The sequence below is a fragment of the Podarcis cretensis genome (genome assembly GCF_951804945.1).
Source record: "Podarcis cretensis genome assembly, chromosome: 1".
Classification (NCBI taxonomy): domain Eukaryota; kingdom Metazoa; phylum Chordata; class Lepidosauria; order Squamata; family Lacertidae; genus Podarcis; species Podarcis cretensis.
The window spans coordinates 23,498,147-23,522,590 of record NC_137170.1 but is presented as its reverse complement, the minus strand read 5'-3'; the positions used below and the strand labels follow the sequence as shown (position 1 = coordinate 23,522,590).

The 24,444-nt window shown below is 43.6% G+C and overlaps 1 long non-coding RNA gene across 2 annotated transcripts; it reads left to right on the top strand.

The window, feature by feature from the left end:
* The first annotated feature begins 12,133 nt into the window (after window positions 1-12,133).
* On the top strand, window positions 12,134-21,305 carry LOC307214583. 2 transcript variants are annotated; one of them, XR_013838230.1, is made up of 4 exons: window positions 12,134-12,566; window positions 15,794-15,905; window positions 21,052-21,131; window positions 21,241-21,305. It is a non-coding gene; the product is annotated as an uncharacterized lncRNA (long non-coding RNA). The 2 variants fall into 2 exon arrangements; XR_013838231.1 differs by lacking the exon at window positions 12,134-12,566 and adding an exon at window positions 12,603-12,691.
* The last annotated feature ends 3,139 nt before the right edge of the window (window positions 21,306-24,444 follow it).

The window sequence follows — 24,444 nt, the reverse complement described above, 5'->3', positions numbered from 1 at the left end:
AAGATTTTAAAATTGGATTTTTTTTATTGTTTTTTTTTGTTGTAATTGGAAAATCTTGTTAAAAATCATTTAAAAAAAATAAAATAAATGACCCTCGGACCCCTAAAAAAACAAAACAAAAACAACAACAACAGAATTTACTTATCATAATGCACATACAAGCACTTTGAACTCTACAAACCATAGTTTATATTTCCTGGCTGGGTTTGCTCTCTGTGAATGTCCTTTCTCTCTGTTACGTTGTGGGTGAACATATCAGACGGCACAGCGATTCTTCAAACAGCTCTTGTTTATTCACAGGCCAGAACAGAACTGAACTGAAGGGTTCAGTCAGCTCCAGTACAATGTAACTGTAACAATTTTCTAAAACTATCCAATCACTGAATGTCACTTTCAATCCCTTATTTGCATAACTATCTACAGTATCCCCCTGCTGGCCCAGGGTGAGAACTTCAGTACATAACACTCTCTGTCTTTGAAACTGGACTCTTGCAGACTTGACTGCCACTGCTTAAAATGTTCACCTCCCATTCGCTTTTCAAACATTGGGCTGATCTTATTTCATGGGGGGCAACAACCAAAATGTACAGGTGGGTAGATGTGTTTGAGCCATTCCAACATAACAGCAGCCTTCTCACTGCATTGTCTCCTTTTCCAGCTTCATCCCACTCTCTAAGAGTTCCTGGAAAGGATACATATATATGAGAAATTATACTGTGGATTGTCAATTAGGTCTGTAATCTTAGCATATTGATTGAGTGACACTTTGCTTGCTAGCAGCATATTCAAACACCTTCTCTCCCATTCTCTGGACTTGCTAACAAATGGACTAATTGGTTCCTCAAACAAGTTATAATGAGCCACAAAGAAATGTTACAGCTGGCGATATCCATGAAAACCAGCGCCTGAAGCTTGTGGGGGAAATCATTGTGATGAGAAAATTATGAGGAATTACACAATTACAGCAAATGAGGTGAACTGAAACCCTTTCTGCAAAATAATTTACTTTCTTGGGGAGGGGAAAGGGGGGGGGTAAGGTGTTCATTTCCAGATCTTGCAGCCTGCCTTGTATGTGCCGTAGCTCAGGCACAGCAGTTAATAAAAATCAGGTTTGGGAGTGCTGTCGCAGTGTGGGGATGCAGCTGGTTCCATCACGCTAGTATTGGAACCACTCCCATACACAGCACTAGCAGAGGCACAGCAGGGCCTTCTAGCACTGCGGTGTTTATCTAATACCTTATATCAGCTACCAGGCCATAGCTGTCAACCATCCCTTATTTGGCGGGAAAGTCCCTTATCCCAGTGCTGTGTCCCGCTGCTGTCCCTTATTGATGATGTCCCTTAAATTTCCCGGGTTTCAAAGAAAAGCTCCTCTCCCTCCCTCCCTACCGGCCAGGGAGGAGGGAGGCTCCAACTGTGTTGCTTGGCTGCGTTGCTCACCCAATAAGGAGTCTAAGAACGACTGAGTTTGCATGCCTTGTGCCTATCAAATTGGCCACATTGCCTGGGGACTCGCCTTTGCTCAGTGCTTCCCAGTGGAGAGGTGACGGTGGTTTTCCTTGCTGCATCCCCTTTGCCGGGTTGCTGCACTGTGGGAACCACCACTTGAGGCTTCATTTGGCTGCTGGCTGGGCTTTCTGCCTTTGGCTTGGAGGGGCTCAGAAGTTGAACATACCTGTGCTTGGAAAATCTCTTATTTTGGCTGCTGATCCCTTATTTTCGAGGCTGCTGGTCCCTTGTTTTCAAATCTGTAAGTTGACAGCTATATACCAGGCCATGTTCGATGTTGTGATGTTAACATGTACCGAGAGGCAGTGTTGTGTAGTGGTTAGAGTTGTTGGACTAGGAACAGGGTTCAGTTCCCCACTCAGTGGGTGGCCTTGGACCAGTCACTGTCTCTCAGCTGAACATTCCTCACAGGGTTGTTGTGGGGACTAACTGGGGAGGGAGAGAACCACAGTTGGCACCTTGAGCTCCTTGAAGGAAAAGGTGGGATATAAATGCAACAATAAATAAATAAAACACAAAGCCCCAAACAACTCAAGACCAGCTTACCTGAAAGATTGCCTGCTTCTGTACAGGCAATGTCCCCCTCCCCCCGCAATTTATGCAGGGGTTGCATTCTGAGGCATCGCGTGGGCCAGTGGGATGTGCATATGCTCGCCCCATTCTGACCTGTCTCCTTGTGGTGCCAAAAAAATGTGTGTGCGTTAGCAGTCATTTGCATGCTGCTCATGTGCAAATGGTGAGTTGCCTGTATAGACATGTAAGATCACTTAGATCAGGCCCTCATGCATGTTCATTTCGTCAAATCCGGCCCTCTCTGAAAACAGTTTGGGCACCTCTGACTTAGATCATTGGGGAAAATTCTTCTTGTGGCACCACAATATCTCATCTGAAACACTTCACCTGTTTGAGTGGCCCGTGAAAGAGCAGGCCTATAGAGTGGAATGTTTCGTTGAGGCAAACTAAACAGGCAAGGGAGAAACCATTGAGAGGCTGCCAGAACTTAAAGACATCTAAATATATTTTTACGCTGGTTTAACAGTATTGAATAATTCTACTTCTTCTTCTTCTTCTTCTTCTTCTTCTTCTTCTTCTTCTTCTTCTTCTTCTTCATACAATTCCCATCATCCCTGACCACTGGTTCTGCTAGCTAGGGATTATGGGAGTTGTAGCTGGAGACTCAAGTTTGAGAAACTTTGGTTTGGATTATTTTTATAATGCTGAAGATGCAGTAACGGACAATGCCATGCAATATTTGTACGGTGGTCCTCCTTTTGGTTTACAACATGATAAAATCGAACAGAGACGCTGCACGGCAATATCTGCATTTTAGTCATAATTCAGGAGCAGCCGATGTGGTGCTTGCCAGATGTTGTGGGCCACAATTCTTCTCACTCCTGGCCAGTTGTAGTCCATGGCATGGATATGGCATATACCAGGGTTGCCATATATTGAAGAGCAAAAAAAGAGGACACATTTGCTGACTTCTACTTTTAACTATGGATCGCTATGAGTGCCCATGAAAAAGAGGACGTGTCCTGGGAAAAGAGGACATATGGCAACCCCAGGTGACTCCTCCCTTTCACCCACATTCCTTGCTGATACTGTGGAGGGCATGGAAACTTGCAGTGTGGTGATGGAGAGCGGTTGCCTACATTCGAAGTGGAATGGAGATGGCTTGCTACCCAGTCACAGGTTACAATTTGTCCCTATGGCAACTGCCAGTTGTCATTCAGCCCTTCATTGGGGTGCAGAGCTACACTTTTTTCCCATACAAATGCACTTAAGAGACCCCATCATCACTGCTGTTATTATTTTTTAAATGAGAAGCCTGCACAGTGTGGGAACACCGCTGATTCTATCGCACTTGTGTTGGAGCCGTTCCCAGACACAGCATTGTCACAGCAGCACCCATTAGGACTGCAGACGCTTATTATTCTAAGCCCTCATCTTAGGCATCCTTTAAATCATTTGGTGTTTGTGGGGTGGTCCTGCGAGTGGAAGGAGGCACAACAAAGAACCCAAACAAACATGGATGGCATGTAATAACAGCCTCGTAGGTTTGGTTTGTTAGGTTGGAAGAAAAGAGAGGTTTAGACAAATCATAGGAGGAGAAAACTATCACTGGCCACTAGCCTTCAAGGCTGTGTGCTACCACCACCAACAGGCCCAGTATTCCTCTGAATACCAGTTGTTGGGGAGCCCAGTTGGGGAGAGTACTGTTGCACCCATGTCTTGCTTGCAGGTTCCCCATTGACATCTAGTTGGCCACTGTGAGAACAGGATGGGTTTGTGTCTGATCCACGATGACTCTTCTGATCTTTTCATGTTCTTAGGAAGCCTGTGCTGACAAAAGTCCATATCGTTAAAGCTATGGTTTTGCGTGTAGAGGTCCCCAAGCCACCCCCCAAATAACTCACAATGCACACTTAAATTTTGTTTAAGGTTTTTGGCATAATTTTGGCCACAACTTTATTTAAATACAAAACCGTGAGTGGTTGTTTAGGCATTGGTTAAGACTATCTGTCCCCCCGCCTGGGGACAGAACTGACTTCCGGTGAGGGAAAACAAGTTGGGGAGAAATGGAGCTGAGTCACAGGCCCTCAATTCTCACCCGCATGCTCCCCGAAGGCTTGCCGGCCCTAGTCGCATTCCAGGGATTGGACGAAAAGATGGCAAGCCCCAGGATTCCTTTAACGGAATTTCCTTTCCGCAGCAACCATGGAGGGGCAGGCACAGCCTATCCTAACCCCTCCTCCACCAATTTATAACCAATGCCTAACCACAACCTTACAAGTTGTGACGATTTGCTAGGCAGTAGGCAAAAACCAAATGGCCCAGCCAATCAGCCAGATGGACAAAATTCCTACCAGGCCCCTGCCCCAACGGCAGACGACCCCATGACAGGCATAGCAAGGTCAATGCAACAACCCCTTACTCTAGGGCGGGCGGGCAGGCGGGCGATCCGTTGCACGCAGCAAAGAGAAAGCTCCAGGCTGCGTGCAGAGTATTTAAACATTTTACCCCTCCCACCAAAATTGCAACATAACTTTTACCCCAGCAACCCAGTGAACCAATCACTGCCCCAGGTCATCTTTAGAGATCCTGCCTGGCAACAGAGGGGTGGCTCGGCAGACCCCACCGCAACATGAGCTCTCCATGAAGGAGAACACGCTTTCCCAGTAGTGATGTATGGAAGTGAGAGCTGGACCATAAAGAAGGCTGATCACCGAAGAATTGATGCTTTTGAATTATGGTGCTGGAGGAGACTCTTGAGAATCCCATGGATTGCAAGAAGATCAAACCTATCCATTCTGAAGGAAATCAGCCCTGAGTGCTCACTGGAAGGACAGATCGTGAAACTGAGGCTCCAATACTTTGGCCACCTCATGAGAAGAGAAGACTCCCTGGAAAAGACCCTGAAGTTGGGAAAGATTGAGGGCACAAGGAGAAGGGGACGACAGAGGACGAGATGGTTGGACAGTGTTCTCAAAGCTACCAGCATGAGTTTGACCAAACTTCAGGAGGCAGTGGAAGACAGGAGTGCCTGGCGTGCTCTGGTCCATGGGGTCAGGAAGAGTCGGACACGACTAAATGACTAAACAACAACAACAACAAGGAAGCCTAGGTTTCATCCAATGAGTGTGTGGGTCACTGGGACAACCACAGCTACCTCAGCACTTGCCATCACAGTGGAATTGCTTGCAGATTAAGTAGAGAGTTGCATCCCCCCCCCCCAACAACAAAGTACTGCAGTTTGGTCAACATACATTTAAAGCACATTTCTCCTTCCCAACAAATCCTGTTAAGGCTGTTGGGAATTGTAGCTCAGAGGGGGGGCGTGAGGTAAACTACAGTTCCCAGGATTCTTTTTGGGACCAAAAAAATGTCCTTTAAATGTGCTGTGTGTATGGAGCAGTGTCGGGGAAATACAGTTTTTCAACCATAGAAGCATTTCCTCAAGATAAAGGATGCCTGGAACTCTGGGGAAGCTTTGAAACGACTGAATATGACATTATAAACTGCAATCCTAAACCCATTTAACTGGGAGTGTTTGTTTGTTTCATAAAATTTATATACCGCTTGATTGTAAAAAAGGGAGAAGGTCAAAGCAGTTTACAAAAAGACTATGCCAAGCTCCTATCAAGCGGACTTCTGAGCAGACATGCACAGCATTGCACTGCCAGGTTGCAGTCCTATGCATTTGCCATTGAACACAGTGGGAATTATCTCTAATTATACATGCATAGGCTTGCTCTGTATTGCTGCTATCCTAGGCACACGCAGATAGGACTAAGCCTAATTGAACACAGTGGACCTTTCTTAGATCTGCACAGGATGGCAGCACAAGAGACACCTCAGTCATCAAAGTATATTATGGGCTGGATAAGCCCATTCATTGTTTCTTTGCCTATAACCCCCCCAGGGACACCTGGAGGCTAGGCACTCCCTCTTGACTATGTCTCTTAGGAAACTCTTGCATATTGTTTACTGAAGTAGCTACAAAGAAGATCACGGACAGGCAAAACGTTGCACAGCTCGTTTTAAAATCTGGGTTGCGGTCGCTCAGGACCAAGCAATGCCATCTCCCATTGTTCATATCTCATTTCAGAAGATTCCTGCGGAATAAATTTATCTAATTATTTTTATTCCATTATTTTTCAATCCAAAAAATAAAATAAAACTATGGGTTTTTGTTTTGTTTGTTTTATATTTCATTTAAAAAACCCCTTTCCCTATACAGTACCTTTAAAACAAGAAGAGCAACCCTCTAGATATATTTTTACATTTATGTAAAACTATGGTTGAGGTGTGCATATGTGGGAGCTGAACAGCACAAGAAGAAAACCTCTCCTCCTCTCTTGGCTTGCTTGTTTGTGTTTGCACATTCAATGGATGTTCTTAAAGTTTCCTCTGTGAAACTGCAAGTGCTGTGCTAATTAGCAGCACACTATATAAACGAGAGGCAGCTTACCTGGAAATCGACAGAACTCCCTCTGAGGCTGAGGCTCATGTTGTAAAGCATCTCAGCTGAGTTTCTGGGTCCCCCCCCCAAATAAATAAAATAAATTTGATGGGCATTTCAGAAATAGCACTATTACCCTAAACACAGAACCCTAAGCACCCATTAAAATTTATTTATCTATTACATTAACATCCTATCTTTTTTCCAAGTAGCTCTTTTATCTCCACAATGACCCTGGAAGGTCGAAATGACCCAAAGTTATCCAGATACTGTACAAGTTTTAACAACAGCAGCAGCAGCAACAAATCATTATCAAGAACCATCACTCTTTTCCCTTCCATATTTGAAACATAATGCTAAGAAGGAATTAAATAGTCGCAGCTGATGCTTTTGTGACAAGATGATCAGTGATATCATTCACACAGTGTCTTTCATCCTTGTGGGATCATCCTTGCCCACCTTAATTTTGGAATGTTCTTTTAAACCAAATGGGAATTTATCCCCCCTCCAACTAGTAGTCAGTATCAGTCCAATGTCTTGAAACCCCCTTGGAACTTATATTTTTAGTTCTAGCTCCAGTGCCATTTTTAAAAGACAATTTGCTCCAGTAAACATGCCCCTGATTGGCACAGCTGCCTATTTTGCTTTCTCCCATTTTCTATCCTCTCTCTCCCGCCCCCAGGACAGCTTTTATTGATTCACAGGTGCACAATAAACAAGACTCTTACATTCACTTATCTAAAATGCACAAATCCTTTCAGTAGATATAATAATAATAGATAACCCTTGCGCCTTCCCCTTTACCTCTCTCTCCTTAACTTTGCTCAACACCTGTTATATATTCTGAAGACTGGTCAGACAGCTCAGTTGGTTAGAGTGTGGTGCTGATAATGCCAAGGTTGCCAGTTCAATCCCCGTATGGACAGCTACATTGCAGGGGGTTGGACTAGATGGTCCTCAGGGTCCCTTCAAACTCTATAATTCCATGATTCTATGACTGTCAATTTACAAAACACAAAATTCCACACACACCCAACCCCTCCCCAAATCGTCCCAATTCAGATACATACACACAGTTGAGAAACTGGATGTCTTTTCCTTGCTTCTCACTGTGTGGATAATGTCATTATATAGTTTAGACACTAGGTGGCACTGGATTTATCTATAGCTCCAGGGCACCAGAAGTTTCCAGTTCTTATTCTCTTGCTCTGTGTGTGTGAGAGAGAGCGAGAGCAAGAGCGATATGAAGTTTTGGCCTAGTTTCCTGACTAGAGCATCCTCTAAGCATTCTATGACAATCCCTGTCACCATCAGCCTTTTCAGAACTGGTCCTTTGAGAGTGTCAGCTGCTTCTTTCCCCATCCCAGCTGTCAACCTAGAAGTAAGAGATGTGCGTTGAGGGAAGGTTGGCATGGCAACAGGACTTGCTGGCCGTCTTCTTTGGGACTAGGCATGAAGCTGGTCCACTGTCTTTAATTTTTGTCTCAAACTAGGCTGCCCATGGAACTAGTTGCTGACCAAGGTTTTACATCAGGGGTCATCAACCTTTTTTGGTTCAGTGGGCATACTTGGAATTTTGAGAAAGTGCTCTGGGTGCCAGAGACCAGTCACAAAATGATCACTGTGAGGACATGGCACAACACAAAATGGCTGCCATATCTAAAAGAGCAGAAAAAGAGACAGGGACACAAAATGGTTTGTGCATGCCTTTCCTCAGACTCCCCATTATTGGGAACCAGCCACCACAGTGTTCACTCACAGAGAGTTCTTTGGGTTTCCAATCCAATGAGCATGTTCATCTAGGCATGTTCAACATAGGGGAGGCTTAGCCGATGCAAACACAAATTGAAGAAGAAGAGCAAATAGATTTGCCTGCATTGTGAAGTTTTGAAAAGATATTCACTAAGACCTTTCATGGATGCCATAGAGGAGATACTACTCGGCCCGTTGGCATCACACTGATGACCCCTGCTTTATATCCGCAACTTGGGTAATATTGAATCACCACCCTGCTCTCCAACTCATGTCTATTCGCCTGTAGGGACTGTCGTGTTGCCTGAATAGGAGCTGGTAGAGGATGTCCTCCTACTATGGGATAACTGGAAAGATAAAATGATCACACACAGGGTACCTGTGTGAACGAATATTACGAGAGATCGAAGTGTAGCAGCATGCAGTTCTGAGCAAAAGGCAGTGGACCAATGGAAATTTTCTCCGTTGCGATCGAGAATCACATTCAACCTGCAATCTGGATAAAGAGCAAAACAAAAACAAAGCATCACTCTCTGCCTTTCCTGTAGGGGAGAATTTCAACTCCCACTGAGCATATTGCTGTGAAACCACTTAGGTAGCAGCGCAGCAACTGATAGGGATGCAGGCACAAAGGCATCCGCCTAGGGACTGCCTCATTCTTTAATGCAATGGCAACAGTCCAAACCAAGAGAAATAAATAAAAGCTCCGTGCTGCAGTAGGGTATGCAAAGGGCATTAGGGTTCCTTTTCTAGGCAGCAGAGCTCCCTTCCCTGCAGAAGAAGAAGAAGAGAAGAGTTTGGATTTGATATCCCGCCTTTCACACCCCTTCAGGAGTCTCAAAGTGGCTAACAATCTCCTTTCCCTTCCTCCCCCACAACGAACACTCTGTGAGGTGAGTGGGGCTGAGAGACTTCAAAGAAGTGTGACTGGCCCAAGGTCACCCAGCAGCTGCATGTGGAGGAGCGGAGACGCGAACGCAGTTCCCCAGATTACGAGTCTACCGCTCTTAACCACTACACCACACTGGCTCACTGCAGAACTCTGGCAGGGTCATGGTGGATTCCTGCTCATGGCAAGTGGGTTGTCTTACTCATTTTCTGCAAGCAGGAGCTGTGAGTTTTTGCATGCTTCTGCCAACCACCTCTAAGTCACTTTGGGTGATGTGCAGGGTGGATAACATTTGTTCATGGTGGATGAGTCAGAAAATACACTCTGCGAACTAAATAGACCGGTGGGCTGGTAGTGTGACTGTGTACAGTCCACACAGCATTTCCTCTGACCCCCCTGTAGTTTACCTGGCAGACCAGAATAATCAGAGGCTTTGCCAGGATAGAATAGTCAATATGTCAGAGAGTTCTGCAGCATTCCTATCACAGATTCAGAGACTGACCTAGTTTGAGCAAATGTACTTTTCATACTTGGACCAAGCCATAAGCTGAATTTTTATTTACAAAAGCAGAAGTGGGCTATCAAACTAGCACTTTGCTGAGGGGGCATCTTGGCACCATCTAAACCACATACTTATTTCTAAATGGGTTAAGATGTGCAAGTACTTTACTTTATCGTGGTTTTCACACCCAATAATGTAAAATGTGAATGGAACAAGTAGGTGTTTGAAAACATGTACATTATAGAGTATTATCTTCAGAAAGCTGGGGCTGATTGTGGCTTCCTCTTGAGTGGAGAGGCAAAACAAATTTGATACTGAGCCATTCCAAGCCAAGTGACTGAATAAGCCAGGGCAAAACAAATGATCTTCAATGGAGGAAAGGTTTTATAATGGGGAAACAGAAGAGAATACACATGATGAGGAGTGCAAGAAAATAAACAGAAAATATCACTTAGAACTTTCAGTAGAAATACAGTCATACCTCGGGTTGAATATGCTTCGAGTTGAGTGCGTTCGAGTTGCGCTCCGCGGCAACCTGGAAGTAATAGAGCGCGTTACTTCCGGGTTTCGTTGCTTGCGCCTGCGCAGACGCTCAAAATGACGTCACGCGCATGCGCAGAAGCGCCGAAAAGTGACACGTGTGCGCACAGACGTGCCATCGCTAGTTATGTTTGCTTCTATTTCCCTCAAAAAATTTTTTTATTGATTTTTACAATATTAACAACAAACAAAAACACAAAACAACAAACATAACAAACATAACAAACATAAATCGTAACCTTATTGAAAATAACAGTTATTAACTTTGTAAAGCGACTTCCTCATTCCCCCTTAGTTAAATTTCATTGCAAATCCTTACAATGGTTTTCCAAAACCCAGTTTTTATACACTTTAAATTGAACATTAACATCTTTAAATCTTCTCCTTATAGTATTAAACACATTATTTTATCAGTTAACATAAATACAATCCTGAGCCCATTAAATATCTGGAAGCTCTAGTTATGTTTGCTTCTAGATGCGAATGGGGCTCCGGAACGGATCCCATTCGTATCTAGAGGTACCACTGTTTATAAAAAATAAATTAAAAAATTGTCCAGCGGCACCTTAGAGACCAACTAAGTTTGTTCTTGGTATGAGCTTTCGTGTGCATGCACACTTCTTCAGATACTTAGAACTTTCAGTAAAGGCCAAACTACATGTGATGTTAAATGTGTCATTAACAACCATGTGTGTGAGAGAGAGATAGTGTGTTTGTGTGTGTGTGTGTGTGTGTGTTTGTGTGTGTGTGTGTGGCACAATGGGTCATTGCATCTGAATTTCTAGTGGCTGGGGAAACTCAGCCAGATGGGCGGGGTATAAATAATAAATTATTATTATTATTATTATTATATAGTTGTGCTTCCAACATACCAACCAGTTTGGACAAGGCATCTATCATGGTCTCCCTTCCCTAACCGAGTACCTCTTAGAATCATAGAATTGTAGAGTGGGAAGGGACCCTGGGGTCATTTAGCCCAAACCCCTGCAATGCAGGAATCCTGTGCACAGCTGTTCCTGAGTGGGCTGTCAAACCACCAGCCTTCTGGTTAGCAAGCTCCTTCTGAGGCAACCAGTTGGTATGGAACTCTTCCTTCTAATTCCTGCAGAATGGGCAAAGGCAAGGATGGATAGGCACCTTTTAAATGTGACCACTTCCTCTCAAAATGACACACTCCATTATCAGTGGAGAGTGACAGCTGCCCTACAATTGCTGCCATTTATGCCCAAAGAATAAGACAGACTCTTTTGTTGAACATCCTTTTATGTGCTGAGGATTTCAGAAGGCGGAAAAACACGCACAACCTAATTCACGGTGGATGGAAGAAGTGCTATCTCATACAATGATAAGAAGATGGACACAAAGCACATCCACAAACACAATTAAATAATGAATTCCCCCCCCCCCCTTAAGGATGGTCCAGGACATCTCTGGATATTTTAATGCTGGATAACCGGCTCTCGCACTCAGCCACCTCATCCAGGTTTCCATGGTGACATGGCTCAAACATCACTTCATCCCGAGAAAGGTGGAAATGTGGCTCAGGATTTAGGCACTTCGGTATTTAAACAAAACAAGGGAAAAGACATGCAAAATTAGCCAGGCAAAGGGCAGCTATTTGACCCTCTCAGCCGTCCTGTTTGCTGCTTTTATTTAAGATGACACAGGAGTGTGGCATTACTTCTGTGTCCAGCCGCTGCCTGACTTGGACAGGCCAGCCTGAATGCGGTTGTTGCTTGAATGCTGGAAGGCATCTTATTGCTGATACTTTGCAATAAGTGAGACGGGTGTCAGCATCCATGAAAGCAGAGCTTAAAATACATTTGGCACACTTGCAAAAGAGCCGCATGCCAAAGCTGCACACTTAGAAAGAGCGTGGAGGTAGAAAACGCTTCTACTCAATATTATTCTGATGCAGTAATTGTCCTCCTTATATCCCCAGACAAAGGCCTAACAAGGCCTTAGCTCTCATATTTTTTTGAGGCTCTCTGTTTCCAAGCTCAGCAGTGAAGGTCACTGGGTGACTTTGAGCTAATCTCTCTCTCTCTCTCTCTCTTAGACTTAGGGCTTCTGTTTGTCCCACCGCTTCTGCCTGGGAAAACCTGATCTTTAGAGCAGAATTGGAACAAATGACTATCATTTCCAGGGATAAACAGAGGGTTTGTCGCTGAATGGGTTTTCCAGGGGAAAGCAGTGGGCCAAAACTGCTCAGATCCATGCCTAGAAAGTGGGGGACAAGTGAAAACCACTTAAGCCCATGCTGTCTAAGCACGGGACAAGTGGAAATGGGGACAAGCCCTTACTTTCCTTACAGGCAGGGCTTTTGTTTTCAGCCAGAACTCGCCGGAACTCAGTTCTGCTACCTCAGTTGGGCGCCATTGCCTTATAAGAGAATGAGGGAGGTGTTCATGGTGAGTTCAAATAGCACTGCTTACAGGGTTGTTGTTGCTGTGAGGACAGGGAGGAAGAGAAATCCATGTATGTGTGCCACCATGAGTACCTCAGACGAATTACATAATTCCACCTTCGAAGCCAGGTTGGGTTGCTTTTCTTTAAGTTTACAGAAACTGGTGTAGCAAATTATTTATGTTCGGAGATCTGCTTTTTGATTTGAATATTTTTTTCTTAATTTTAGATAATTTGATGACATCTATATTGAAGCAGAAGTCTTTTTTTGGCATATTTATTGATTATTTATACTTAGTCATAAAAATCACCATCATCATTATCAGTTGTTAACAGGCCACCTAGACCCCTTCCTCCTCAGGGTCATCATAACATTAACTTGGGACTACCTGAATGTTTTTCAGGGAGCCCCTGTTTGTGAACCCTCTTTGGTGAAACTGAGTGCGAATCTCGTAACTTTTTTTCTCCCTATAATTTTAGACAGGGTTAACTTTTAATGAGCTCCAGGCCCTGCACTAAATAATACTAGGACATCCTTTGATCTGGAGGGCTTTCTGTCTTTCCCTCAAATCCCTTATTTGCTGGAGTTAGTAAAAGTTACTTTTTAGTGAGCCAGGACACTCTGCATATGCTCAAGACACCCACTTCTACATTATTACTTCACATTTCATTAGACTGATCCTTGGCAGTGAAAACTGGCGCAATCTGTGGCTAATAGCCAGAGCTTTTAGTCTGGGCTGGTTTGCTCACGATTTTCTCTGAGTGCCACTACATTCTCATCAAATGAACTGATCTCACTTATCTTCTCAGAGGGACTTCCCTGGCTGATAGGTTTATGGCAGCTGTTTGCTAGCAAGTGCAGAGTTTTCTTCCTAAAGATAAGTTGCTGCTGTAAATATTAGACATGGCAATTGGATGAGGGAGAATTCATTGACTTTTGAACCTGAGAAGTTCATGGGACAAAAGTCTCGTGTTCTCTCCTCTGTCCAAGGAAAGGAAAGAATCAAATGAGTGAGGCTGAGCAGGGGGACTTGTCATCTGGGCAGCATGGGACTTCCATACACACTGCCCAGGCTTGTGTAAGATTATAGCCAGTCTTAAAAATAAATAAATAATGCAAAACTGTATTGTAACATTAAAATAACTGGCCAGTAAGAAATATAAAGGAAGAAAAAAATATAAAAATATAAAGGAACAAAAGCAGGAAAAAGAAAAAAAAACTATACAAAAGACAACAACTTGGTTCACAGCTGTTTACCACATAAAATAAAGTACATTCTCAAGAGACCACGCAATAAACTAGATGTTAAAACATGAACCGACCAGATATGAAGAGAGTACAAAACAAATGTTATGAATACCAAATAATGCCATATTTCATCGGGACATGCAATCCCTGTGATTGACATCTCATATAAATAGAAAATGGCTGCCAAACAAAGGGAAAATCCATAGATTTAGCTACACCCCAATTTTTGAGTCAATTTTTCAGAAATTGCTTTATTAAACCAAATATTTAAAGAAAAACCTAAGGACTCCTTCTAGCCCTGTGATATGGTCAACTGAGCAGCTATGAACAGAAAAATTGTAAGTGGTTCACATATTAAACTTATATTCGACCCATCAAAAATGGAAAAAAGATGCAATTATATCCAGTATTTATTGAGCATATATTCTGATTTGTTTAAGGACACTTATACGGCAATGAGCATTCATCCAGATTTGCTTTTGGTGTGTTCATGTCTTCCTGTTGGTAATTTGTTCATCCCACATTTTTAAATATTTTTGTCTTGCTTTTGTTTCACTACACCCACACCCACCCACCCACCCACCCACCCAGACAGCAATAATGTGGTATAGCATTGTGGAAGCACAAAAGAACACAAAAGCAAAATAAACCTGCCACAATGCACTACTATTATGTCAAGAACATGTTGCAGAATATACCTGCAATAAAATGCCATTCCGGATGAGACCCTAAAGGCTGGTATATCGGGTCCTCCCTTAAAGAGGGCATGTATTGCAGTGAGATCTGGCAAACTGACACCCTGTGTTGTGGGTGGGTACGATTGGTCAGCCACAACACCTGATTGGTAGGTCCCTTGTAGCTGGGTGCAATCTGGCCAATGGTAAGCAGTACAAACGGTTCGAGGGACCTATTTATGCCCATGCATGTGACCCAGAGCTTCCTCTTTCAGCACGTGTATTTGAAACACCCGCACACCTCTCCCTACTTTTAGGGCTTTGCGCTTGACCTTGCTATGCCGTCATGTGTCGTCTGTCGTTGGGACAGGGGCACGGCAGGAATTTTCCCCACTTGGCTGATTGGCTGTTGCCATTTGGGTTTCACCTGCCGTGTAGCAAATCGTCACAACTTGTAAGGTTGCGGATAGGCTCTGGTTCAGTGATAGGAATGGGAGAACAGTCTCGCCATCCCCATGTGAAGGGTATTCCATTAAAGGAATCTAGGAACTCAGTGGTTTGGTCAACCCCTGAGAGGGGGTTATGGCCATGCCTGAGTCCAGGGGGACATTTGGGTGGCAGAGTTAGCCTGTTCCCGGCTTTCTGCTTATCCAGGTTTTCACCCTTGGCTGACCTATGCTGGAATCATGGGTCAGCACTACCTGCATGGCAGGGAGCTAGTCGAACCAGAGCCTATGCAACCAGTCACTTTCTGAAATCAATAAATTTGTGGCCTAAATTCTGCCAAAAACCAAACCAAAATTTTGAGTCGTGTGTGAATTTATTTAGGGGGGAGATTTCAGGGTCTCAACACGCAAGTGACAGAATCAGCCTTTGCAACATACCGACAGTCTGCAGGCACCCTAAGAGAGCAACCATCAGTGTGAGCAGGTCAGAAGATGTCGCCTCTATGCAGACTTGAATTTTTCAATGTGGGGAAGCCTTAATTTTTTTGTATCCAGTTATAACCTGTTCAGAGGGGGGCAGAGCTCTGTGCTCATCTCAGCTATGTCTGCCTGCAGGGTTGGGATGCCAGGTCCTGTATAAATCTTATCTGGTATGTAGACACATTCACTGACTTGCACTTTGATCACTGACTGCTGATTAATCATGTGGTTTTGAAGTATGAATTATTTTTGCGCCTGGAAGATTAGTATAATTCCAGCTTTAACTGCACTATTGTAGTCATATGATCTGAATGGAGATTACCTCTTATGGTTAGTGGGTTTCCTTTGTTCAGTCGACTCACAAAACATTGTTTCCCTTTCAGTTAATCTCCAAAGGGTCGTGCATCCCCAGCAGGTTCTTAAAGCTGCACAACGTTGCATTTAAAGCCAAGAGAAACTTCTCAGTCGAGAAGGAGACCAGAATTTTGCCTGCCTGTGAGTAACCACATGCTTAGTTAGGTCTGATCCTTGTGATTTCCATGAGACCTGACAGCATTAATGATAATCCCTCACATGTTGGGTGAAAGGAAGTGGCTTCTAACAATACTGTACATTAATTCTTTCCCTGTTGTGGCATTTGAAATTAGGGAATGTGCTTTTGCACCATTCATTTGCAGAAGCACAAGATCATACCAACGTCTTCCCATCCAATACACTCTGCTGCTCCATGCAAACCTACCATAGCCTGACCAGAAGCGGTACTTGAGATTATTTTTAATAAGACCAACCTAGTGAAATACAGCATTCTCTTTCTTTTTATAATCACTTACAAGAATACTGTTTCCCACAGTAGAGCTTTATGGTGAGACTTGCCCCTGTCACTTGACATGTTTCCCAATTCATACAGCACAGAGCTACCTGATACCTTCTTTTCTTTCTGTGGCTGCTGTTGCGCCCTTTTCTCTGTTAGTGATTCAGCATAGGGAGCAATATAGCAAGGATATGGAACCTTTTTGGCTCCATGGGCTAGATCCTTATTCGGATCGGCCTCACAGGCCAAATTGGACATGTGGGTGGGGCTAGCCAATTATCAGTCACATGGTGTTAGTATGACTTCACATGATTGACAGGTGAGTGGCTCCACCCAACTCTCAAAATCCCTTGTGCGTGGTGTACGCAAAGGGCTTTTAGCCCCTGAACTCCTGTTTGAGTCTTAAAACAGGAGCATGGGATTTGTCTTAAAATCCTTTGCAAACGGGCTCTTTGAAGTACTTCTCTTTTAAACAGGCAGGTGAGCTGCAGGGGGTGGGTGAGAGGAGCTACCATCCACTTAAAGAAAAAGCATGGAGATGCTTCAAAGAGTTCTTTTGTAAAGGGCTTTAAATCTTGCTACCTTAGCCATGCAATCCTGTTCCCTCCTAGGAAAAGGGCATACAACCAAGGCAGGATCAGCTGATGGGCAGGTGCAAGCTGTTTGGTGGAAATGGCCTCACAGGTCAAATTAGACCCCCTTGCTGGCCAAGAATGGTTCCTCATTCCTGCTCTACAGGCATAGGCATGGGTGTTGCAGCAGCCCAGCATGGTCAGAGTATTGGATCACCACGCCTGTTTGTGATTTTTTTTGTGGGGGGGGGGAGCAGGGTTTGCAGGGCAGGATATTTATGGACTTGGTCTTCTGATTGTGGTCATAAAATAAATGAGAATTCCATAGCATTAGACTGGTCATTAAATGTCATGGTAAATCTCCTGTAAACAGCACACAATTGGTTTCATGGTATGCTTAGATCTAAAAGATAAAAGATCGTATGAACTGTTTCAGGTTTTTGTTTTTAGTCCACAAGAACACACTGCTTTTGTAGATAACTTGGGAGTATCTGAGGGCATCTAAACAATTATCTGTGCAGAGGAAATAACCCAAACAGCAACATTTCAGTTAAGGTTCCGCTTCTGTGCTGTAAACTTTCCCCCTTTCTTTGCTTTTGCTTCAGTGAAAAGCATGGGGATCTCCAGGGTATTTTGAATAAACATTCAGTGAAATACCACTCAATAGTTGGGCTCTTTGTTACCCTTTGCATGTCCTATCAGTTCGGCTTCTGAGGGCATAATCTACCAAGAACGCTTCCTCCTCTGGAGGCCTCACTGTGCTTCCATTCATTTCATATGACGAAGCGTCTCAGACCCAGCTGACAAAAAGCCAAGGCGAGTTAAGTAGACATGCAAGGAGAGGGTAAGCAATACCCACTTACTTAATTAAAACAGGCCAGAGACTAATAAGGGCACAGTAAAGTCAACGTGTGGTAGGAGCCACATCCTGAAAGCACTTAGGAGCTAAATTCTAAGTGCAGAAAGTCTGTAGGAACTTGCGCTACCCCAGCAGAGAAGTTTGAGGGGCTGCAGAAAACTAGGCTAAAAACTCCAGTTTTGGAAAAGGGGTGAAAAGAATAGTCTACTATGCATATGGCTCCACATAACACAGATCTAGCTAGTGGGAGAGTCAGCTTAGTTTCTGAAAAGGTAGGGCTATAGAAAGTGTCTCCCCTCCCCCCAAAAGGATCGGTATTCTTAGCAAGAATCAAAGCAATCTATACTGAACAACCTGCAAATACAGATGAATGTTTAATAAGAAAAGGAACTAGGCAAGGCTGTCCTTTATCCCCATAGTTGTTTATTTTGAAGTTGGAAGTAATGTTACAGAATATAAGAGCACCTCTCCAAACCAGTGCCAGATTACCAAAGAGGCAGAATAGTCATTGGCCTACGGGCCCTATGCCTTTTAGGGACCCCACGACAACAGATCAAAATAATATTGATTTGATCCTGAAAGAAAATTACAATAAAGCTTTCGTAGTTCAATGTTCTCCCACTAGAGCATGTGCACGAAAAACCTCCAGATACGAAGTTTTCAAAAATGTATTAGGAGATAGTTTGTGAGGGTGGCCCCCCAAAATTTTGACTGCCTAGGGGCCTCCACAGGTTTTAATCTGGCACTGCTCCAAACTGAGTGAATGAGCAGTAAAATGGCAAATGCAGTTCAATGTAAATAAGGGTGACGTGATACATGTCTTGGCATAAAATCTTAATTTCACATATACACTGGTGGTAACTGACCAGGAATGAGACCTTGGGGTTGTAGTACACAGGTGGATGAAGATGTTGACCCAGTGTGCAGCAGCTGATTATTGATCTGAATGCAGCCATATGACTAAACCCTTTGCTTGCTCTGCTTCACAAAATGAACTTTGTCCATAAGGAAACTGTTAAGGAGATATGAATTTTTAATCTGGATTTGTAAATGTTTCTATGAACGTTGTACACTGGCTTTATAGAAATGTTACTCGGTTTGTCTCTACACCTCAGTATTGACAGTTTTATGGCTGGACAAATGTTCCAACATGGTCAAACACTGGCACTTGAAGTGAGGAGTAACTACAGGAGTTAGGAGTGATTTGTGGGAGGCTTACACACATTGTTGTCGGATTGCAGCTCAGTTAATTTATTAGCTTGTGCACTAAAACAAATCGCTCATCTTCTCATATGAACAGGCTGGTGTTAGTGAACTTCATTAGAAAGCTGTTCAGCTATGTCTTACAATCCCTATTCTCATTGTGATCCATACAGTCAGTCATAAGGAATTTCTCGGTAACAGCATGTGATCGAATGAACTTATGTGTGTGTGTTCTATTGGTACAAATGGAAGCTATATTTGGGGACTCAGCTACAAGCAGCAGCACATCACAGATCCAGGTGGAGGCTCTGTAAATTAATGCTTCTCAGATGTAAGCAGAGCAGAACTTACTGCAAAAAAACCCAAACAATTTGCATTGTTGGATGTGGCCAAGAGGTTGTGGCTTGAGGAGAAAAGGGAGGCCCACTGATTCCCAGTGTGCAAGAAGAACTCCCAGAAATCTGGAGCCAGCCCAGATCCTAGAGTTTCAATTAAAGAAATATTGTTATTCCATAGGGAATCCTAGCGAGTGTCTGTGTGGGGGGAAATTCTGGGAAAGCTGAATTTCATTTTTTTAAACTTTTGACTTGTACTTCAAAGAAAGTTAAAGTTAACTCTTTTTTATCTAGCAAAAATGGAAAGTTGATGACCGGAAAATCCAGCTAGTTAAAGTTAAAAGCTGGCCAATTCTTTAACTTTTGAGCTAGTTAATTAGCTACCAAATTTCCAATAACTGGTACTGAGGAAGAGCATAAAGTTCTTTGGATAGAAACGTCAGCTTTTGCAGATAAATCCACTGGCATATGTAATGATTTGGATGCCATATTGTCATAGCTGTCAGCTTTTCCCTTTTCTTGCGATGAATCCTATTCAGAATAAGGGAATTTCCCTTTAAAAAAGGGAAACGTTGATAGCTATGCATATTGTTTGCAGAATCAGTGATAGATGCAGCCAGGAGAGTGTCTAGTTTAGATAGTTTTGGATACCTTTCAGTTAGTGCTACTTAAAGGATGTGGAAAAGGTACTTGAGGCTTTGAGGACTACCACCTGTGTACTAGCCTATCCTGGCTATCAGAATCTGCTAGGACCAGGATTACTCAGAAATTATCAGTATTGCTTTGAGAAAAGGAATTATTCCTGCTGCACTGAAAAGGTAGTGGGTGAAATTTTGCATCCCCTTGGCTCAGTGCCCTGTGTGGGATAACCTCACACACTGCTCTAAATCCAGCACTGTTATCTATGTCACAAGTCTTCCTTGCTGCTGAACGAGGAATGGGCACTCCAGGATAATTAAGAACATTCCAAAGTGTTGTACAGTGCGTTCATTTTAGAATAAATTATAGTTGAGCCAAATGGGTCCCAGTCATTTTATTTTTTCATTCATTTTGAATGCCTACCAGAACACTGGAATACTGTGTCCAATTCTGGGCATAGCAATTTAAGAAGGATGTTGACAAGTTGGAATGTGTGCACAGGAGGGAGACCAGGATGATCAAGGGTCTGGAAACCAAACCTCATGAGGAACGGTTGAAGGAACTGAGTATGTTTAGCCTGGAAAAGAGGAGACTGAGAGGAGATATGGTAGCCATCTTCAGATATCTTAAGGGCTGTCACGTGGAAGAGGGAGCAGGCTTGTCTTTATCCTGCTCTGGAGGGTGGGACTCAAACCAATGGCTTCAAGTTATAAGAAAGGTGATTCTGACTAAACATTTTGGGGGGAAATTCTGACAGTAAGAGCTGTTTGGCAGTGGAACAGACTCCCACAGACTCCCTCCTTTGGAGGTTTTTAAGCAGAGGGTGGATGGCCATCTGTCATGGATGCTTTAGCTGAGATTCCAGCATTGCAGGGGGTTGGGCTAGATGACCCTCAGTGTCCCTTCCAACTCTATGATTCTATTCTTTTACATAGTCTGATTCAAACCCTGAATTAATTACCTGGCATGCCCCTCCCAGTCTCAGAATCTGGCAAATCATCCTCTTCTTAAGAGAAGTCTTTGTGAATTGAATGCTAGTGGTTTTAATGAAGTTTGTGTGTGTGTGTGTGTGTGTGTGTGTGTGTGTGCGCGCACGCATGCGCTTTAGTTCCTACAGGATAAAGAACAGTTGAAAAACTGAAACAGAATATAACCACACATGCTCTGCAAATATTTGGGGATATTAGTAAATAGCATAACCAACTTGTTCCATTGTTTTCAGTGGGTCTACTCCAACCATGGCTAAGTCTGGATCCAGTCCCAGGTCACAACCTATTTTGAAAACAGGGTCAACTGAAATAGGTAATTTGCAGCATTATAGTTACAGCACTTCAACTATGACAAACCAACGCTACTCACTCTGAGAGCTGTTTCGGAGTCCTCCCATTCTGATTCCCTCCCATCCCCTTAGTTTCTCCCACAGGTGACTGCCAGCAAATTGCAAGGAGGGCGGGGAATTGTGCTTTGTGATGTCAGGGTTCCATCATTGTTCTTTTGAAGAAAAGAGAGGAACAAAGTAATTGAAATAAAACAACCTATTGTCCTATTGTTGAACCTTGTAAGCTCTGGGAGATTTTTCAGCTGAATAGCAGGGTGAAATGCTTCCAAGAAGTAAATACTGGGCATGGTTTTGTCCCTGGCAAGAGTGTATACTTTTGAGTTTACCTAGAGTTTGAAATGTTGAAGGAGCAAATTAAGGACCTTGGGAGATGCTGGCTATCAGCAACAAAAGGTGGCAAATGTAAACCACCCTGTGATCTTCAAATAAAGGGTAGTATCATCATCATCATCATCATCCAAGCCAAAAGAGCCAAAAATTGAATTGGTTGTCATCACAATAATTTGTAGTGCTGTTGAAGGGAGAATTGAGGCAAAATCAAGGTCTTTCCAGGACTGAGAAGGAACAAAGGAACAGAATCACAGTCTTGGAAAATAGATTCAAATCTGGAACTTCTGTGAAAATCATGCAGACTTGTTAAGTATGTTTCTCTATATTCCCCACATATAGTTCTATGCATATACCTAGAACTTTTTAGTAGATTAGAAAGTTCTCTCTCTTTTACAAAACAAACAAACAAAAAAACAAACAAAAAAACAGCTCCCACAAAATTGTATTTATTTTTGTGCCTATTGTTTCCAGACACCTGCACAGGGATTGTAAAAAAGAAAGAAATATCTCCCAACTGTTGTTGCACGCAAAACAATAAAAAAGGAACCTGCTCTGGAACTACCTTTAGAAAGAAGGTATCTTTGGGTAGAAAGGGGGAGCTAACATTTGACAGAAGAAAACATGCCCTGTTTCAAGTTGATTGAACAAGGGGATCATAATAGGAAGGGTAGGCAAACTAAGGCCTGGGTGCCGGATCCGGCCCAATTGCCTTCTAAATCTGGCCCGCGGGCGGTCTGGGAATCAACACGTTTTTACATGAGTAGAATGTGTGCTTTTATTTAAAATGCATCTCTGGATTGTGGGGCCTGCCTGGTGTTTTTACATGAGTAGAATGTGTGCTTTTATTTAAAATGCATGTCTGGGTTATTTGTGGGGCATAGGAATTCGTTCATTCCCCCCAAAAATATAGTGGACAGTGGACTGGCCCCCTGCTGAAAAAGTTTGCTGACCCCTGATAATAGTATGCTAGCAAGCTTTGTATGAGGCATTTTTTGTGGAGCAAAGTTACCTGAAATGACAAAGGATGGAAATAATATTAATCACCATGGACTTCTACAATGTAGAAAGCCAACTTTCGCGCTCCGAAGTCTTACGTTTACTATATGAACACATGATAGATCACTCCTTGAATTTGTTAATTTCAGCACTCAGATCCTGCTTCCTGCCATATTTACGGTGGCTAGTAATTATAGGATTTTAAAATATTAAGCTATCCATAATTTAAAACAGTTCATACAAGCAAAACTGCCAATTCCAGTTTCCAAGAAAAAGAGGGAGCAGTGCTGTGCCAGGCAAATGAGTGTACTTGGCAGGTGAGTCTAAGAACGAGGTACAGCTTGAACACACACAATCAGTCAGTACACACAGTTCAGAAACAAGTGCTATTAAACAGATACAGCTGGAGCTTTGAAGGATTTGGTGAAGTTGCCAGATGTCACTTTTATGACCTGGCTTAGGACTTGTCCTCCTCCTCCTATCATGATTGTCTCTGGAATAGAGTCATGTTAGGGTTCAATTGGAGGGAAATCAGGCAATTTATGAATAAGGTGACTATGTTCTAGTTTTTAGAGGACAGTCATCTATTTGAGCAGCTGTCTGGCCCATTTTAAAGATAAATTACCATAAGAAGGGAGAGCAGTGGCTGTGAAGTTGCCCATCAACAGCACTTAGACAGCAGACTGTGTTAGATACCCACTATGGTGAGATGTAAAAGTAAAGGGTAAAGGGAACCCTGACCATTAGGTCCAGTCGTGGCCGACTCTGGGGTTGTGGCACTCATCTCGCTTTATTGGCCGAGGGAGCTTCCGGGTACGTGGCCAGCATGACTAAGCCGCTTCTGGAGAACCAGAGCAGTACATGGAAACGCCGTTTACCTTCCCGCTGGAGCGGTACCTATTTATCTACTTACACTTTGACGTGTTTTTGAACTGCTAGGTTGGCAGGAGCTGGGACCGAGCAATGGGAGCTCACCTCTTGGTGGGGATTCGAACCGCCGACCTTCTGTTTGGCAAGTCCAAGGCTCTGTGGTTTAACCCACAGCGCCACCTGCGTCCCCATGGTGAGATGTATTTCTATTCAAAAGTAGATCCATGACTTTTTTCTAGGGGGGAACTCACCAGACCTCAGTTATGGCACCTCTTGAGTACGTGCCATTGCCATTCTTAGAGAAAGAGGGGGGCATCCATGATGAGTTCTGGCACCTCTTTTTCGTCGGTGGTTCGAATCCCCACAACGGGGTGAACTCGGTCCCAGCTCCTGCCAACCTACCAGTTCGAAAGCACGTCAAAGTGCAAGTAGATAAATAGGTACTGCTCCGGCGGGAAGGTAAATGGTGTTTCTGTGCGCTGCTCTGGTTCGCCAGAAGTGGCTTAGTCATGCTGGCCACATGACCCGGAAGCCGTACGCCGGCTCCCTCGGCCAGTAAAGCGAGATGAGCGCCGCAACCCCAGAGTCGTCCACAACTGGATCTAATGGTCAGGGGTCCCTTTACCCTTTACCTAAGTATAACATTAATGGACTGAGGCTGAAATACAAACATATAGTTTGCATTACAGTTGAACCTCGGGTTAAGAACTTAATTTGTTCCAGAGGTCCATTCTTAACCTGAAACTGTTCTTAACCTGAGGTACTACTTTAGCTAATGGGGCCTTCTGCTGCTGCCGTGCAATTTCTGTTCTCATCCTGAAGTAAAGTTCTTAACCCGAGGTACTATTTCTGGGTTAGCGGACTCTGTAACCTGAAGCACCTGTAACCCGAAGTACCACTGGACTTTGGTGAATCATAGAATCATAGAATCATAGAGTTGGAAGAGACCACAAGGGCCATCGAGTCCAACCCCCTGCCAAGCAGGAAACACCATCAGAGCACTCCTGACATATGGTTGTCAAGCCTCTGCTTAAAGACCTCCAAAGAAGGAGACTCCACCACACTCCTTGGCAGCAAATT